Source organism: Ursus americanus, chromosome 3 (assembly GCF_024610735.1).
Source record: "Ursus americanus isolate L20-20 chromosome 3, mUrsAme1.1.p, whole genome shotgun sequence".
Taxonomy (NCBI): domain Eukaryota; kingdom Metazoa; phylum Chordata; class Mammalia; order Carnivora; family Ursidae; genus Ursus; species Ursus americanus.
In genome coordinates, this window is record NC_142129.1 from 66,465,276 (window position 1) to 66,483,072 (window position 17,797).

Genomic DNA, 17,797 nt, shown 5'->3' on the forward strand with positions numbered 1-17,797 from the left:
CCAAGTAGTTGGCTCCTTGATGCTAAATTTATCTTTATGTTAACGCAATTTAATAAATACTCACTGAGCCCCTACAAAGCAAAGTGCCTCTGGGATGCTGTGAGACTTATACATATGATTGAGATACATCTATCTCAAAAAGCTTGTAATAACACGTGAAAGGGAACAGATCATGCCGCCCCAAAATATGACTTTTTGACATAAGGATTATCTTAAGCTCGTTCTTTTTAAGAAACAGCACATACAGGAGAAGTTCTAAAAACTTAGTAGAAGTTGCCCTTTTGTAAGAGACACTTAATGTATAAGGGAAGCCTCCATATGTAGGGATTCTCCCTCTCTGTACCAGGAAGAAGAGGATGACTCAGTCTCCAGAAACTCTTATCAGTGAAGAAGGCATGGACTTAAACCTGCATAACACCCTTACTCCTGATGACTTTAACCCTTATCCTGGTGACCTTCCATAACTGACTCCCCACCCCCAACTTCTTTTGTGTGGTGGCTTGAGAAGTTTTGGAGAGTTACTCAGTTTTCCTGGGTCTCCCCCATGTGTACAGGAAGTATACAAGTTATAAACTTGTTTTGTTTTCCTCCTGTTAATCTTTTTTTTATATAAGGGAGGGGGGAGGTTCTCAGCCAAGAACCTAGAAGGGAGAGAGAAAATTAATTTTCCTCCCTCACATAGGGAAGGGTCTAAAAACAACAGCTTCACTGCAAGGGACAATGGGATAAGTACTTGATGAAGGTTTAAAGCACAAGGAAGGGGGTCCCTGGGTGGCTCAGTCAGTGAAGTGTCTGCCTTTGGCTCAGGTCATGATCTTGGGGTCCTGGGATCCAGCCTCGCCAGGCTCCCTGATCAGCGGGGAGCTTCCTTCTACCTCTCCCTCTACCTCTCACCCTGTTTGTGCGCTTTCTCTGTCAAATAAATAAATAAAATCTTGAAAGAGATAGAGATAGATAGATAGATAGATGATAGATAGATAGATAGATAGATAGATAGATAGATAGATAGATAGAGCGAGCACACGGAAGGCATGCAGCAACTGGAGCAAAGAGTGAGCTTCCTAAGGAGGGGTCATGAGAACCACACACTGAAACGTGGGTAGGATGTGATGAACTGGGGAAGCATTTCCAGTGGAAGGAGAGTGAGCATGAGAGAAGTGGCAGTGACAGGAGGTAGTGGTCTGTGTTTGGGGAATGGCAAACGGTTTCATTGGACTGCAGTGTAAGGTCAAGTGGGTTCAAGGTGGCAGGGGTGCAACAGGGGATAAGCTGGACAGCTTTGTTCTTGGTGTTACATTCTCAGGTCATAACTCAGGTCAATTGTTTCTGCTCTTTGGTCTCTCCTTACTTCAGAAGCAAGTTATCTATTTTAAAACCTGTAAGGGTCTTGAAAAAAAAAAATCAAACATTTCCATGTTAAACCAATCCAATCTATTCAAATGTGTTAAGGAATGCAAACAACTAGAATTAACACTTCCCTCACATATCACACCTTTGCTGTATATGATGAAAAAGTGAGAAATCAAGTGCTCAAAATAGGTACGTTAGCATTTGTAATAAGTTCTTTGCATGAGATAAGCATTCAGGGTGAGGACTCTACCCCGCCCCCCACCGCCAGGAGTCTCATAGTTTGCTTTTCTTCATGCTGTAAAAAGAATATGGTAGTTGGGGGTTTCTGCATTTGAAATGATATGTTTGTCTAGCCTCTGCTGCTAGCAGGATGGAGCCGCCTTTGAATACCATCAGGGCACCTTAAGAGTTACTGAATGAACAAATAAATGAACAAATGCAAGAGTCAGACCAAGCCCTCACTGCATGATGATGTGGACAGTCTGGAGTAAAGTTAGAAGCAAGCATTTTTTGTTCATTTTTAATGGTTGTCATAAGCTGTTAAATTTCCTTCTCCCCGCCCCGATGCTGCTGTAGCATTCCCAGTGTCTGACAGCTGCTTACGGAGTGATTACTGAATGAGAGAATGAATGACTGAAAGTTACAACTTCAACAATTCTGTGGGAAAGAAAGTAGACACAGATTATCACATTAATTTTTCCGGTTTGGCACCTGCCCTCTTATTTACACTGGCCTAAGTGAACGGCAGCCCCGCCAGTGATGAGAGTGACGTAAAGCAGGGGCGCCCGTGTGGTTCGGTCGGTTGAGCAGTTGAGTGTCTGACCCTTGATTTCAGCTCAGGTCCTGATCTCATGGGCGGTGAGACTAGCTAGGGCTCTGTGCTCAGCGGGGAGTCTGCTTAGGATTCTCTCTCTCCCTCTCCCTCCCTGTCCGCTCCTCCCACTGCACTCTCGCTCTCGCTCTCTCTCTCTCTCACATAAATAAATAAATCTTTAAAAAAAGAAAAAGTGATGTAATGCTCTCTCTAGTACCTAAAATCACAGGTTCTTAAATCCAGAGAAAAAAGAACATGGAGATTACCAAATACTGGTTGGCCTCTCATTGATACAATAATCCCTTCACAGAAAATCTTCACTCGGTTGTGGCATGCTTGAACTCCCACTCCCTTAAAGGGAGTCCAGTCTGTTTTTTTCACGGTTCAGTCAATCAAAAATTCTCTGGTGTCTTGATATGAACTTTCCTTTTTCCTAGAAGTTTGGGCAACAGTAGAGAGCGGTCCTCATACGGGCATTTGTGAATGAGAGAGTCCTCATGTCTACCGTTTCTTACGGCCCACACACTCTGCAGCATTCAGGCAAGTTGTGCTAAAGGAATGGTGAGGGGAGGGGAGATCCCAAGAAGACACATAGGAGAGAAAAGGTGTACATTTGCCCAAAGGAGCCTCGCCGCCTTCCCTCCATCACACCCGGGCTCTGGTTCCTCAAACCTCCACTGTGCTGCTGGGCTAAGCACTTGGACCTTTTAACTTTTTGGACTCGAACACATAGAATGCTTCCATGATTTAGGCACAGGGGATCTGTGCCACATTAGATTTTAACTTAACATCACCATGAAATGCTGGGGATAGAAGTCGGGGGGCTAGGAAATGTGTCCTCAGCAGACCTGAATTCCAAGATAAAAACAGAGGCAACCTGATACTCTTCATGCTTTCTAGACTAAGACTGCCTCACAAGCCAGGAAAAATGTAGACTAACCATCTGGCCCTTATGTTGTACTTACCCTGAGCCCAGCACTGCTCTGGGGGGCACAGACAGAAACGTTCAGTATGATCCTCATTCAGAAGGCAAGTCTTCCAGAATCCTAGGAATTACCAAACCCACATTCATTTGGGGCCCAGAGACCCAACGGGGGACACATTCAGGAAGTCAAATGTTTGTACTGAACACATCAAAAGGATCCACGGGAAAAAGTTTAAATCCTATAAGAAATGGAAAATTAAGTAGGATTTATTCTTTCAAACCTCACCACAACATTAGGAAGTGGCCCTATTATTATCACTCCTGTTTTATAGATGAAGGAAATGAGGTGCAGGGAGGCAAAATAACTTGTCAAGGTCACAGAGCTAGTAATTGGTGACACTGAGATTTGAACCCCAGCTGCAGAGGTCACACTCTCACACTGCCTCTTGACCACTATGATGATTTGTTCTGGGATCAAATTAGGCCCAAGAACAAAAAAGGAAGATGAAAAGAAAATATTAATGATTTTGCCTGGTTGACAGTGGCATCCGGTCAGTCTGAAAATTCAAAGAAGTGATTATTCACTTCATTATTAATCACTTCCCTTCTCGGAACTTTGTTATACCTCTATTAGGTATTTACCATGTTTTACCTTGTGTGATGTTTCCAATACCCTGATCTCCCAAAGCAAAGTTCTGCCCATTTTACTGAGGTCAAGGGCTCTTCCTGGGCAGAATATACTCCAGGAGAGGGAACATCTGAAGAGACCATCTTCCTCCTCCCCTACAATTGCTTTGTAACCTGACTTTTTCATCTACTTGAAATTAAAACTTACGATTGGTTGGCCTTCAAATTTTAGCAATTCATTTTATTTTTATTTTTTTATTTTTTTTTAAGATTTTATTTATTTATTTGACAGAGAGAGAGACAGCCAGTGAGAGAGGGAACACAAGCAAGGGGAGTGGGAGAGGAAGAAGCAGGCTCCCAGTGGAGCAGGGAGCCCGATGCGGGGCTCAATCCCAGGACCCTGGGATCAGGCCCTGAGCCGAAGGCAGCTGCTTAATGACTGAGCCACCCAGGCGCCCCTTCATTTTATTTTTAAAACAAGGAGCTCTCAAGAGAAAGGAGTACGATTACCCCCTTGAAAAGCTACAGCAAAAGATATGGGGTTTCATCCTTGTTTGATACGCCAATTACTTTTCAGCAGTATTTGAAAAATATTAAAAAGCTTAAAAGAGGAAGCAAGAAAATCTGTATTCAAAACCCCAAACCTGGCCTGTTACAATGTCCCTGGGTGGTCCAAATTTGCATTGGGAGATTTAGTTTGGCATTTTAACTTCTGTAAATAGATTCTCACTTTCCTCTGTGCCTGAAAGCCCTCAAAGAGGGAAGATCCCCTTTCCAAATCAGCGGTAACCTATACCCTCTGAAAGTGAACAAAGTCATACTTCTCAAGGAAACAGGCAGAGAAGTTTTTTTGTTATTCTTTCTTCCACAAAATACACACCAATTCCCACAACCCCTTGCTAGCTTGATACTAGCAGGGCAGATGGTGAAACAGGAGCCCTCTTGTCATTTTAAAAGGGGACACTGTCCAAACACACATTCCCCCACAGAGCCTGCTAACTTTCCAGCCACCCAAACCCACCAACTGCTGAAGTTCCACAAGCTGATTCTGAGACACGATCGTATGGTCATCCCCCAAGCATGGGCTCACCGTAACACTCAACAACTAGATAAACTTGTACAAGCTTCCTTATGTGCATGACAGAACCTAAAATACTTTTAACAGGAGAAGACTTCATTCCATTTCAACTCCTAAAATCTTCAGCTTGTTACACAAAGAAATGGGTACTATTTCAGGTCAGAGTAGACCATCTAGCCTGTATTCTAAAAGGGAAACTGTGTGCAAAGGATATAAAATATTGTGTCATCATCTACTCATTAGAGCTATTTAAAATCTACACATTATTCTTGGCTTCACTCTAGACGTGAGTATAAAATAGAAATCTGACAAATGAATCAAATCTCCCTTCCTTCCACCAGAAAGAAACCAAAGAAACCAAACCTCCCACCAAAGAAATCAAACCAAATATCAAAAGAATTAGCCCAGGGGGCTCATAAAAGAAACACAAGACTCAAACCATCCTGCCTGTCCTTTCTAGAATGAAAAGTGGTCCTTCTCAAGACTCCCCTGCTCACAGCAGAAATGTTCCATGCGATCCTAATTCAGGAAGGCAAGGATTCCAGAATTCTAGGCATTACCAAGCTTACATTCAAATTGGGCCCAGACGTGCCATGGAAACTACATTTCAGGAAGTGAATGTTTTTATTAAACACATTAAAATGATCCAAAGGGAAAGAATTAAATCTTATAACAAAAAGAAAATTAAGTGGGATTTATTCTGGCTAGTATTTCAGGTCAACAAAGCTTGCTGAGGATCTGCCACGGTTAAGACTCTCCGCTGAAAGACGCAAGGATGTCTCGGGGAGCCTGGAGTCTAGAAGGGGAAAAAGGCATTCACATAACTCAAGATAAAAAAAAATTTTTAAAGAGCATACCTCCGGTTCAAAGGAAGGCAAGATCACACACATCCCTAAGGAGAGAAGGCTAGAGAATGATACACTTGATGTTGGATAATAAAACTATCTTCCACGCCCTGAGTGGGTACCATGTATTTAAACCTTGTTCTCTCATTATCTGCAATCTTTACAATAACTTTGCAAGCCAGGTAGCATTATCCCCCGTTTTACAGATGGAGAAACTGAGGCTCCCATAGCTTCAGTGAGATATCTAGCTTCTTCTTTCCTTTGTCTTACACTGCCTCTTAGATGTTGTACATCTTTTATGTTGTCAAAGACCAAACAAAGAAATGGGCTTAAATTACAGCAGGAAAGATTTCGATAGAAAAACAGACTGTCTATTGACATTCTGGGCAGGAGGGTTCATTGTCATGGGAGCTGTCCTGTGCACTGTCGCGTGTTCAGCGGCAGCCCTGACCACCACCTGCTAGATGCCTGTAGCCACCCTCTCTCCCCAGGTGCCATAACCAAAACTGTCTCTGGACATTGCCAAATGTCCCTAGGGTGGACAATCACCCTTGACTGAGAACCGCTGATCTAAAAGCACACTAGAGGGGCGCCTGGATGGCGCAATCAGTTGAAGGTCTGACTCTTGGTTTCAGCTCAGGTCGCAATCTCAGGGTCCTGAGATTAAGCCATGCCTCGGGCTCCATGCTCAGTGTGGAGTGGTCTTGAGATTCTCTCTCCCTTTCCTTCTGCCTCTGCCTCTCCCACTCATGCGCTCTCTCTCGCTCTCTCTCTGAAATGAATAAATCTTAAAAAAACAAAATTCTTTAAAAAGTAAAAACACACTAGAGTAAGTCAATCAATTCTATAAATCACTAAATCGAGGAAAGACAGCTAACCACACAGTCACCTGCCTGAGGGCAGGAAATGGAACCATCAGCTCTGCAGGTCCTTCCAGTCCTGCCCACTTTGAGTCTGAGCCACACAGACAGAAGGCCGTGGACCCAACTCCGGGCCACTGCCCACAGATGACCCATAAGCAACAACACCTGTGCTAGATACATGCACGCTCTGATAACCGGCATTGCGTGCCCCTGGTGCCCATCAAGGCTTTCTAAAGACCACGCAGGCACGAGAAGAGCTAACGACATTTTAATTTCCAGATCTGAAGCTTCTGTCTGATTTCCTTCCAAAAACTGACCCTGCCACAGAATGTGCCTGTGGTTTAGAATCATTCAGGGCCTCTTTTCCCACCTCCGTTTTTGCAAAAGCCTTTCCTCCCCATTACCAGACCAAAAAAAGCCCAAAATCTTACAGTGCCACTTGATGCCCCAAATCCGCCTGCGACGCTTGCCCAGAAGGTATAAAAATACCCTTCTGTTGAGGAGCTTCTTCAGGTACTTGTTATATACTGGTTGGTATAGTATTTAGATTTTAATTGGATTCAAAGAATGACATCATCGTTTTATTTTTAAACATCCAAGTTTACAATACTCTGGAAATCACATTCACTGTGATTCTTTAAATTTACGATGGAAACTGTCAGATGCCAACTTAAAACGTGTGTAGGAGAGCAGCAGAATTTTAAAAAATTCTTTAGAGGTTATGGGAGAAAAAAACCTTGAGGCATAATAAAGCACGCTGGTATGCGTTCTCAGGCAGGTCTATTGATCAAGTGCAGTCATTCTCCACAGTGCCGGAGACTCATTACTTTTATTATAAAGAATGCCCTTGACTCTAACATAAATTTCTGCTTTATGTGTTTGCCACACTGATGGCATTAGCTGGTCTGTGCCCCAAAATGAAAACAATGGGTAGTTCTCTAGGAGTATAGCAACGATATGGGTGAGCATAGAAATGTCAGGGATTAAGTAATATTTTGGAAGCAAGAGCAGCTGCTTGTGAGGATCTCAGGATGGATATGAATCCCAAATGAAAGGACACATAGGCTATCTGGTAAGCAGAGGTCCTCCCAAGATTTAGTACCAAGTTAGTGTTCCGGATCATGGCACAGTCACTGTATCAGGGAAGCCCCAGAACACTGAGCAGCTTCGAATTCAGCTCTGAGATAAATTCATCTTTGCAATGAATAAAGCCTTGGCTAATACCTACTCTAGCAAAGTCAACTTTCTGGGCCCTCTTAGTTGTGAACTGCTATGCATTTAGTGTTCAGCAAGATATCTAGTGACCCTTGAGAATCAAATGTAGGGGGCTTTACCAAACCTCAAGGGAAAGCAGGGCTTGCCTGTCCTCCACCATGCTGAGAGATGTCTAATTTTTCTTGTTTCCCTTTGATAATACAGTTAGACTTTTCGTATCAGCATGTGAGCATGTTCCTGAGGGACACTCTGTTCTGCCACAATGAAAAGCTACACTAAAGGATACTTTTTGGCATCCCACACAGAAAAACAATGAGATATGATGGGAACAGAATAAACAAACTTTGGAATCTGGCCAACCTGCATTTGAAATCCAGCCTTCCCACTAAACTGGCTTCAGATGGCCTGGACCAAGGGGCTTCATGTTTCCAAGCACCAGATTCCTTGTTGTCAAATGAAGATAAAAATGTCAACATTACAGGAATCCTAGAATGATTTGATGAACCTGACTGTATAAACAGGCTAAGTACCCAATGAATGGCAAGCAGAGCTAAGGATGCCTGCCATGCTTGGAGATCTTACTTGGTTGCAGCGTGCATTAGCCTAAGTTACGCCTGCATCGGGGCACCCCCAGTGTGCCTCGGTAGCAAAATGCCAACAATGCTCTGAAACTGTGAACAGTTTTTCTTGGCTGGTGCTCACAGGATAGTTTTGCCTTGTTTTCAACACATTTCAGCAGGGTGGCCTGAGCTCCCACCCCTTTTCCTAAACAGTGCATGTGAACCAGCGGTTCTTAATCTCTTTTTAGTCACAAACACCCTTCTTCCCTCAAGAAAGCTGCATTTATGTACATATGCATGAAGTTTCACATCAAGGTTATCAGGCTCAATGACCACCTGAACACCATCACGTGCCTGCCCTCCACAATGCCTACAATTCCTATTTAAGAGGCCTCCTCTGAACAAAGAATCAGGACATGCCTTTGTGAACACGTGGGCGCCTCAGGGTTTGCACCTGGACCGACAGTGGTGTCTATGATACAATGCAAGGTTCACCCTCACACTCTGGTCCCAGGCTTCCCCTAGAGAGGAAGCAAAGAAAATCAGTCCAGGATATCTATGAAAAGTTCCTAGTCAAGAATACTTTTTACATGGACCTGGGCGAAGGTTTATAAACTAAAATTAAAATTTTAAATGAGCTAACATAAGAAAAGAGATTAATAATCCCTATATGAAAATTAACCAATATAATTGTTCAGTAGATTCAGACTGCCCAGGGTTCAAATCCTGACTCTTAATTTAGTAGCTGAGCAATTTTCAAAAAGTTACTTAATATCATTGTGTCTTAGTTTCCTCATCTGTCAAATAGGATTAAAAATATGTAACTCACAAGATTTTTGTGAGGATTAAATAACTTAATACATAGAGAAGCAATTTAAAATCCAATGGCTGGTCAAGTGCTCAACACATTTTAGTAAATGTGTTTGGTAATGCAATAAATTCAGTAAATGTATTGAGCACTGGTAAATTGCTCGATATATTATCAACCTTTGTTTTACGTGGTAGAGCAAAGCGTAAACAGAACAAAGTGATGAAGGAATATCCTTAAGTTTGTAAAGGACCTTTTCATTTGAGGCTAGGTTAAGTGACAGAAAGCAGCAGGGTGATGGGGAAGAATGAGTAGCCCATTCAGTTGACTACCTTTGAATGAAGCCTGTGCGCAGTCTGTGTTGAGAGACATAGTACGAAGACTTGGTGTATATTTTACGAGACCGGACAGCGCAGCACCCAGGATGGATCCCTAAGAATTACTTGACTCAGTGCTGGAGTCAAGAGAAAGGCTTATTTATTAAACATAGACTTGGGAAAAAGTGTTTGGGGAAGTGGAAGGGCTAGGAAGTCAGTTAATAGAGCCCCTATTAGACATAAAACATGATGGCAAAAATGCTGTGTAACTTCCTCCTACCATCTCAGAAGTTTGTCAGAAACTAGAGTCCAGGGACCACCACTGTAAGAACTGCCCCACTTTCCTGTGGCTTGAGTTTATTTTCTCTGTCCGTATCAGTAACAGTGATTACACCTAATGATGGTAGATCTCAAACACCAAAGAGCTTCAGGACATGTTTCAGTAGAAGAGGAAAGGCTGGGTGTGTGGAGGAGCTGAGCCCTGCCTCTGCTCTCAAACACTGGGTAGCAGACGCTGCAGCATCCTCGAAATCTAAGGGGAGGGTAGCAGGTGCATCAGTACCTGGGGCCCAAGACAAGGAAGAAAAAGAGAGACACAGGAGATGTTCTGGGCCAAACACAGGGCCCGGAGCTGGATAGGCTGGAAAGAGCCTGCATTGGACACCCAAACATACTGTCTTAACTTCCTAAGGATGGTGCTGCAAGATTTTTCAGAAAAATGGCTCCTCAGAGCTCAAGAAACGTTGGCAAGTTGGTTCCTATGAAGAGAACATGTGATAACTGCGTGGTAGCAGTGTCTGAGTATATTTTATTGAGAAACGTGGTCAAAAGAGCAGAGTTTGGGTCCTTGTTTATCACACCCAAACTTTTGGAGAAAACTTGGCATTTTAAACAATCAGAGGAAATATTAATCTCATTCCCACTAGCATCCTCCGGATGCAACTTGCCCCGAATTCTCCATTTCGAATGCACTAACAGTGGTTGTCTTTCACTCTAATTTTCACAGCGAAAATATGTACATAGACAGTCACCACATCTGTGCTAATATTAGCCATATGATGTCTTATGCAGTTACCCATGTCTTACCGTCAGCTATGCTTTCTGCTAATCTGGAATATTTGGAAGCAATTTTTCACAACCCTGAACTGCAATAAGTCTTCAGACCACACTTGAAAGGCATTCCAGGCAAGAAAATGGCTGGCTACTTGTTCTTGCCCCTTACCTAGATGTGGTAGAGGCCAGAATACTGAATATATTCCATCTTCTGCATTTTGTTGAGTCTCCGATCTCCTAAGTAATTTCCTGCCCTGATCCTGGGTTTCTGCTTAGCCTTATTAATCGAGATACAAGTCATGAGACTCCCACACTCAGTTCCCATCAGTGCTGCCAGGATCACTGCCCTTATGATGACGACGCACAGATTCATAAGGCCAGAGCAATTCCAGAGTGGGAGTGGGGGAAGGAGAGCCACGCGGCTGGGAAGGTGTTTACGAAACACATCCCCCGACCACACTTTTTTGCAGCAGTGAGAGAAACTGGCATCTTCTTGCGTGAGTGTTTAATTAATGCCCTGCTGGAAGTACATTCGCTCCCTCCGACTTGGCGGGTAGCAACAGCATCTAAGAGCTTTGCAGACAGCGGAAAATGTAATCAAACAGCATCCTTTCCTTTCCCTCCGCAGCTCCCCCTCCCCCAGAGACCGTCAGCTGGTGGCCCAGAGGGGTGCGGATCTCACCGCCGCTAGCCTTCTGCTGCCCAGGACAAGACCGAGGCGGGGCGCACTGGGATGCCCCTCCCAGCCCGCAAGGTGGGCAACAAGGTGATGACACCACGACCCCTCCTCCTCTGCTCTCGCCTCTGGGCTCTCTACCCGGGGAGCTGCAGCAGGGGGCTGCCGCTGGGGGTCTCTGGCCACCTTAGGGCGCAGCGGAGCACCCAGGAGCCTGGGGCTGGGGGTGAGGCTAGGGTCCGGCTACGGCTGCGGCGGCCCGAACTAGTGCCCGGCTGCACGCGCAGACGACTTGGGGCCGGGAGGGTCGAGGAGGGGCGCGGAAGTGGCGGCCGGGCGAGCGCGACCCCCCCCCCTTTCTGTTTACCTGGACGCGCACGGCGGCGGCGGCGGAACTGGGCTCCTGGAGCGGGCGCGGCGGCTGCTCCCGGGGGGTGCTGCGGGTCGAGGGTCGAGCCGCTCCTGAGGGCGGCGGGCCCGGCGCGCGCAGGATGTGCTGTCTCACGCTGCGCCGGCCGCTTGGCTCGCGCTCCTCGGGGACCCAGCACTTCCTCTCTCTCTGCGAGCCTGACACTGACAGCTCCCTCGGAGCACCCAGGCTGCGGGGCTCGCCCCGCCCCCGGCCCACGCCCTCCACGCCCCACGCCCTGCGCCCCTCCCGCGGGAGGGCCCTCCGCTCGCCCTCTGTTACCGCTCTCGTAAGGAGGGGGTGGCGCCGGCCCAAGGGCTGTGGCAAGCAGAACACCTGGGGAGGTCAACCCGTCTATCTCCTGTAATGGGCAGGACTCGGCTAAGTTGCTGCAAACAGAAGAGCTTCAGTATTTTGGGAGCTGCTGCTGACACACTGACATTGAACAACTTTCACTCCCAGACAACTACTTTCAGGTCATTTACGTAGAAATAGAGGAAGCTCAGATCCATCCGCTACACACAAAGACACAGTCTGATTTATTCCCCCATTTTTTTTCCCAGAAGAAAAAGATATAGATATACCTTGCTTTCACAACATTGCTTCTTAGAATCCTAGCTTTTAAAAATCTGGGTAACCATTCTTGAACTCTCCCAAAGCTTACTGTAACAGCTAAGTTTTAAGACCCAGAAATGGAGTTTGGGATTCTAATCAATGCGGGTTTGGCACCATTTTGTAGGTAAGTTTTTCATTGTGCTGCTTGAATATCTGTGGGGTCCTTGTCCACATTAGCATGGAAGTTATTGGAGGACAAGGACTGTGTCTTATTCACTGCTGTATCCCCAATACTTGTAACAGTGTTTGATGGATAACAGATGCTCAGTAACTATTTATGAACTTATTTAATTGACAACTACTGCAGTAATTTCAAAATAAATATAGATGTGATTGTAAATATTATGTCATACCTCTTTATAAAATGGCCACCCTTTTTCCAATTTTGCCTGCCCAGCAAATTATTATGACCCTAAATATGACTAAAAGAGAGACAAGTGGAATGTCTTTAGATAGAAGGAATTCAAGATATTTCAGAGAAAAGAATAATGAAACAAATACTTGTCACTGCCATGTATCGGATACTTAGTAGATGTCAAACTCTACATACATTTTTCTGTTAAATTTTTCATTAGCACTGTGTAGTAGATAAAATGTCATCCCCACAGTTAAGGGAATGGGTCTCAAAGAAGTTACCTAGCTTGCCCAAATTCCCCAGCTACTGAGTGATCTAGCTGAGATTGGAATCCCTATCCACCTAACTTCACTGCTGGTACATTACCAACTGCTATTACTGTCTTCCCAATAGGGGACTTGTTGTGTGCCCACTACCTGCAAAGCACTGTGCTAGGAGCTTCAGGTGGTACAAACATGAAGAGAATATAATCCCTTTTCACAAAGAGTTAAAATCCAGTTGAAGGTAAAAGGAGGAGCAGACATATAATTCAAGGCAAACAATAAGAAAATGGCCAAAGCAATACAGTATGTTAAGAGAACTCTGATAAGAGCTTATCTGGTTGGGATGGGGAAGATGGTGGGAGAAAATTAGAATTATGAATATGGATGATATTTGAAATAGATAGGGCTTTTAACAGTAGAAATGAAGAGGGAGAACATTTTCAGGCATGAACAAAGCTCTGGAGAAGAGAAAGCTCATGTTCTCAGGAAATGTCAAGTGGTCCAACTTTTTGGAATATGGCAGACTCATGGGGGAGCAAACTGGGATTGAAGGGAGGCTGAAGAGGAGAGAGTGGAGTACCACCATTACAAATGTTTGAGCAGGAAATGACACTTGGAAGGGTCATCTAGGAGTTTCTATGGATAGGGGATTGATACAAGCAAAGACTAATTCCAAGTTCATTACAAGAATCTAAGCCAGGATTAAGAAGGACTGAATTTGTCAAGTTGTATTCATTATGAATGGCTTATAATATATCCCCAGCACAAATTTTAAATAAGTCATTATAATTATTTTCATTATCATGTGTCCAGGCATAGTACAGATATTGGGTCTAGGACTGTAAATAAATAAGAAATGAATGATCTCTATATTCCAGAAACTCAAAATCTAATGAAAAGAAACAATTGGTTTTAATACTAAGACTAAGAGAAGTAGAATAATTGAAGACATCTGCCATGAGAGAACAAGAAGGGGAAAATGCATTACAGTTGGGGAACTTTTATGATCTGCAAGGGCTTGTTGAAGAGTTCTGGGTGGATGTGTATAGTCAGATACGAATTTTGATAATGTGCATTTGAGAACAAGGTTACGTAGCAGGCATAGACCTTATTTTTATTGATAGATCTTACTTTTTAAAGGCCACTCTAGGTTTATAAAAAACTTGTGCAGAAAGTACAGGGTTTCCCTAAACCCCCTACAAATTATAAACTGCATTGCAAACATACCTGTTTCACCTCTTAATCTACTTACTGCTCCAAAATTTGAAAGAATGGCTCCAAGAAAGAGTTAAATGGCTACTACAAAACATGCTGGGCAAATTTCTGACTTGCTAGCCTTTAAGAGATTGCTTTAGAGCCCTCCAGAGAAACAGTGGTGTGGCCCAATTCCCCTACTCTGGAATCAGACTCTCTGAGTGTGAACTTAAGTCTACCGACTACAGGTTTTGTATATTTGCACGTGTTACTAGACCCCTCTGAGACTCAACTCTCCTAGAAGTCAAAAAGGGGGTAATAATGACACTTGTCACCTGTGATGTTTCAGTGAGTTAATCCATGTGAAGCACTTGGCACAGCCCCTAGCATATAATTGGAAACATTCAATAAATGTTAGCTCTAGTTTGCTATTATTAATTAAGTCTGCATGAAAAGTCCTAGAGCTTTGTGCTCTCTAAATTCAGTGTCTAGTCTTTGATATTACCAGACTTCAGGGACCAATCAGAACTTGGGATCACTACCAGCGTTCAAGACAGAGATTCTTCTGCCTCCTTGCACCTGTCATTCATCAGTGCTAGATACAGGTGTGGCCCCACAACTGGCTCTCATGTCTAACTTACTTTCCTATAGGAGTCCCACTTCAGCCTGGTTCCAACAACATTCTTATACAGCCAGTCTCATCTGCCTGAGAATCTCTTCTGGAAGTTATTCTTCAGTCTATTATATCTTGGTTGAAAGAAATAAAACTGAAGATTAACCTCAGTGGTCCAAGGGCTCTAAAATCACAGAAAAGAAATGCATGTCATCTTAATCAGCTTTTAAAATTGTAAGGTAACTGAAGGGAAAAAATGCTTGAAAATATTCTCCAGTTGAGACAATATATGCTCTACATTGTGCTCAGAATAAAAACCTGTAAGGAAATGAATTTAAAACCACTGCCAAATGTCATGTATGGTTTTGTATGGGATATATACCAGATGAGATATGTTTTATGTATTTTTCTATTATATGACTAAAGTTGGTCAATTTGTGCCAAATAAAAACAATAAAAGATGTCCAGAAACAGATACGTTATTAGTATTTGAAGATTTATTAGAAATCGAAGAGTGGCTTATGAGGAAATCAATGATTCCAATGTCTAAAGCATCTCCTGCTTTTTGTCTTCTGGACACTTCATTACAGGATGTTGCCTATGTTTTTACATAGTAGGTGTGAAGAATCTACAATAAATAAATACACACGCGCATAAAATTTGCTTTTGGTTTTGGAAAAATGAATTCAGAGATATCTGTGGTACAGTTTTAGATTTTTCTAAATGCTTTTTGGATAACTTCCAAATGCAACTTCACGTATACTGTAATTACCTATATTTGTCATGTAATTGTGTTGTAAGCACCATATTTCTACCCTCTTCACTTTTGCTTCCTTGTGTCTGCCCCTCCCCCCCAATTTCCTTCCATCAGCTTTTCTTTCAAGGATGATGCTAAACCAAAATGCCTATGTTTTAACAATCCATAATAAAATGCAACCATGAAAATACCTATACAGCAAAAAAAAAAATCATTTTAAGCACTTAAATTTAGGTACAACTCCAGTGATTATAAAACATAAATTATTTATGTTGCTTTAAATCCACTTTCCATCAATGTCTAAATATAAATCTTAATTTTTACCAGCTGTGAAATCAGTGTATATTTCTTTGTGTTTGGCCTCCTTACTTGTTTATTTCAAATGTATATTTCAGGAATCAAATAAACCTACCTTGCCAAAAGAAAATAACCACACTCTGGGTAAATTATTTCTCTAGATTATTTCCTAGAAATAGTATTTTATAGTTCTTGTAACCACTCCTCAGAAAGATTGTTCCTAAATCCTAATAGCTCAATCTGCCATAGCTCTCCCAACACTTTAAAGAAGTTATCTGTGTTTATTTATAAGTAAGTAAATATATATTTATTGGTACTGTTTGTGTGCCTTTAACCAGCAAGTCTGAGCATTTTCCTTTATGGTACTTCATTATTTGTTATTTCTCATGTGCTCTTAATATTATTTGACTATTTGAAAAGTGAAATCTAAATAATTTGTGTATTTTAGAAAACAAATCTTATATATTACATGTTTCTCACTTTTTTCCTCTTATGTTTATTTTATTATAGAGAAATACTTTAAGCAGAATTATAAAACAGTCTGTATAAAATTTTCTAGTACTGAAGGAATGTATAAATCAGAGATACTACATTCAGGTCAAGAACACAGGCTCTGGAGTCAGGCACACCTAGGTTCACTATTTCCTATGATTCACTAGCTGTGTGATTCTGTGCAAACTGCTTAAACTGCACTAGCCTCAATATATCTTTATCTGTAAAATGGGCATAATGGTGCCCATTTCTTAGGACTGTAATAAGGACTACATGAGATAATACTTGTAAAGACCTTGGCATGGTGATTGGCACCAATACGAAATGAATGGTAAACGTTGTTATTGTGTGGATAGGCACCACAAAAGGACTGAAAGCTTACACAAAATGTTAAAGCTGGCTATTTTGAGTGATTCGACTATGGATTTTTTTTTTCTCTTGAGTCTATACTTATTTTCTGATTGCTCTATGATGAATACACAGTATGTGTGCCAACCAGCCTGGTAGATATGAGGGATATTCCAGTAACAGCATTAAGTCACCTACAAACAAACAATATATTATAAGCTTCTTCCTTTTGAAACTCCCTAACCAGACACTCAATCTTAACACTTGGCAATGGTTACGATATACATTGTAGACATTAGAAACAAGAAGCCGTAGATGATGAAGTGTGGCACTTCCTTGCTAACAGGGGAGTCAGGATAAGGATGGAGTTGGGATAAATGAAGATGATTGTGCCCTCTCACTTCTTGGATAAATACCAAGTATCATGCTCTTTGCTCCCTGCACACCACTTCCAGCAGGTACCACTTAGGTAGTTACTGTGCCACTCTGATTCCATTGAGATGCAATGAGCCATGAAGGAATCCCTCCCTGGGGATCTTCTAATGATATGCTTCAGCGTTCTCTGGAACTGGAAATACACACTGCCCCTGTCTATCCTCCAGGGAGGTGCCCTTCACGCTAGCGATGAACCGATACAGCCATGTTGCCAGCAGTGCCCTTGTGACCTCCAGGTCCTTGCTCCCCTGCATTTGCTAAGTATTTAAGTGAAATTCTTTGTGGGCGATATGTCGGATGAGGTCATCGAGAGGACATGACCCCCCACTGACCGGGAAACTGGACCAGTCAATCAGAGGGTCCTCAGCCCCTACACTGTCCTTGGAATGTCGTTCTGCCCACTGTTCTTACAGTGAGAGCCATTTTCAAGGACACAGCCTTGAGAGAGCAATGTGTTATTGAGACTATCTGGATATGTAACTGAACCCCATTAAGGCCTCTATATAAACTTTTAAGATTCTGGCAGGTGGGCATGGAGATCTACTCCTCTTGTGGCTGCTCAAGACAAGCCTCAGATGTAAGTTCCCTCCCGTATAGAAACTGCCAGCAGCCAGTCTTTCTTCAGTCTCTGTCTTCGGTCTTTTCTTGCCTTACGCGTACAGGGGCCAAGTTTGCAAACCAACTTGGTAATGTAATTCACAGTACTGACCAGATGATTTCTAAAAGTATGGCCTAACTATAAAATATGGGTTGAATTCATTTATGGGAAGATAGTGAAAGAAAGAGAATCGTTCCTTTTATGTTTTTAGCAGGAAAACCAATTAGCACGTGAGAAAGCCTTCAATGTTTTAATGCTCTTCTCCAAGAACAAGATCTTAAGATTTACTT

General features: G+C 42.8%; 1 protein-coding gene across 2 annotated transcripts in view; it reads right to left on the reverse strand.

Annotated features, from left to right (window-relative positions):
• Nucleotides 1–11,699, reverse strand: part of DYNC1I1 (dynein cytoplasmic 1 intermediate chain 1) — a 300,330-nt gene extending 288,631 nt beyond the window's left edge. For both annotated transcript variants that reach the window (XM_087861060.1, XM_087861059.1), the window contains exon 1: nt 11,499–11,699. The gene's annotated coding sequence lies outside the window, so the exon portion shown is untranslated. The remainder of the gene's footprint in view (nt 1–11,498) is intronic.
• Nucleotides 11,700–17,797: the final 6,098 nt, after the last annotated feature.